The following is a 1,714-nucleotide window of genomic DNA, read 5'->3' as shown; positions in this document are numbered from 1 at the left end:
GAGATCAGCACTGAACAGAGCTGAGTTATGAAGTTGGTACAACATAAATTGATAATTTTCAGTGTTATAGAACTGTCGCTTTTGTCATGTTGTATTTGTAACAGCATGGGACTAGATAGAACGGTAATAGCCTATACAGGAGGTGTACATTACTAAAACTACTGTTCCTTTTAAAGAAATGGGTGTCACACATAGTTGCTTCCTTGGAACATGTGCAGCAGGTAAAGAAGTGCTTTTAATGAAATATACTTTAACGCAAAAGATATGTGACATCAAAGTGTTATTTATTTCCCGACCTATCCATGTAACAACCCCGTAGCCATCGCCTGTCTTGGCCCAGCAATCTCCCAAATTTGGCACGCTTGGCTCTCCGCTCCAGGTAGAGTCACACATTCTGATTGTAATGCCAATTATAATTAGGATTTGGACCTAATGACTAATTGGACATAGTGGGAGTCAGTCCAGTTCAGTTTGGGTCAGTTGTTGATTAACCATGCTAATTGGGTCCTTGGACATCACATCAAAGGAAAAAACGAAAAATGGTGTGTGTGCCGTGACTGACAATTATTTCAACATGTAGTTCATGTTAGAGTGCTGATCCACAGCTCACCTGAGGTTTACTCACCTCCAGCTCCATATTTTCAGTCTTTGTTGTCTTGGTTTTTTGTGTTGTTTTTTTCAGGCTAAGGGAGCTGTTAGCCTAGGGCTAAGAAAACATTAACACTGGCGCAATCCAGACACTTTCCAAGTGGGCTCACGCCGACACGTGGGCCCTGCTCTGGAGTAGGCTTCGGAGTAGGTTTGTGGGGTTATCCCCTGAAAAACTTCTATACCCTGGGGCTAAGTTGCAAGTGTGTAAAAGGGCTAATGGAATTTCGCAGCAACATCATTCTAGAATGTTAACATTAGCTACAGTATGTGTTCCAACTGACACTAAACGGCCCCATCCATTGTTATTTTTACATTTTCATGTCATATTTTCTGTGTCATTTCCTGAAAATGTTGACTAACCACACTGTCCACCAAATATCTTTTGATAAATACCTTAATTTTGTGTTCAAAGTTCAAATAATAAGGTGGCTGCTAAAACGGTAATATGGCGTTTGACTGTGATAGAACCTGCAGGTCATACGTCCTCAAATCGTACTAACTTAGCTAGCTTACTGAGGTGTAACGACCCGGTCTCGCGCCAGTTCATGAATTGGTTGCGTTATTTTGATTTATTGATTTGTGTACAGGTAACCATTTTCTGGTTTATTTTGTGTACAGGTCACAATTTTCTCGTTTATTTAGTGTAAGGGTCACGATTTTTGACAGTGACCATTTCACGAACTGCCGTGACACTGGGCTGCTTTTAGGGACGCAACAACGGGGAAATCAAACGCCACACGCCGACTACAACGACAGGTTTGTTGTGGTTAGGAAGACGATAACGGAAGGAAAGGAACTGCAACACGCAGGACACAATGCCCGGTCTCCGTAGTGACAGTCCTGTGTTGTTCGAACCGTCCACCCCCCCAACCAACCTCCCCGCGCGGATTTTCGTCTTTTCAATACTACTCGCTAGCGTAACAGTTCTGTGATCACGGAATAGGCTTCCCATTGAAATACATTACTTTGAAATTCGTAATCAACCCATGAAAATAACGACATTAACGTGAGCTGCACAAGAATCAATAGGTTAAATAATGTGACCATTTCCCGAGACTGGGCT

General features: G+C 42.3%; 1 protein-coding gene and 1 long non-coding RNA gene across 4 annotated transcripts in view; one reads left to right on the top strand and one right to left on the bottom strand.

Annotated features, from left to right (window-relative positions):
• Positions 1-1,714, top strand: part of LOC116687475 (receptor-type tyrosine-protein phosphatase gamma) — a 571,464-nt gene that overhangs the window by 357,536 nt on the left and 212,214 nt on the right. The window lies entirely within an intron of this gene.
• The window catches only part of LOC116687531 (uncharacterized), a 21,500-nt gene that overhangs the window by 7,361 nt on the left and 12,425 nt on the right, over positions 1-1,714 (bottom strand). The window contains exon 2 of the long non-coding RNA XR_004331581.1: positions 1,709-1,712. This is a non-coding gene — a long non-coding RNA (uncharacterized LOC116687531). The remainder of the gene's footprint in view (positions 1-1,708; positions 1,713-1,714) is intronic.

Source organism: Etheostoma spectabile, chromosome 4 (assembly GCF_008692095.1).
Source record: "Etheostoma spectabile isolate EspeVRDwgs_2016 chromosome 4, UIUC_Espe_1.0, whole genome shotgun sequence".
Taxonomy (NCBI): domain Eukaryota; kingdom Metazoa; phylum Chordata; class Actinopteri; order Perciformes; family Percidae; genus Etheostoma; species Etheostoma spectabile.
This window is presented reverse-complemented; position numbering and strand designations above follow the sequence as displayed.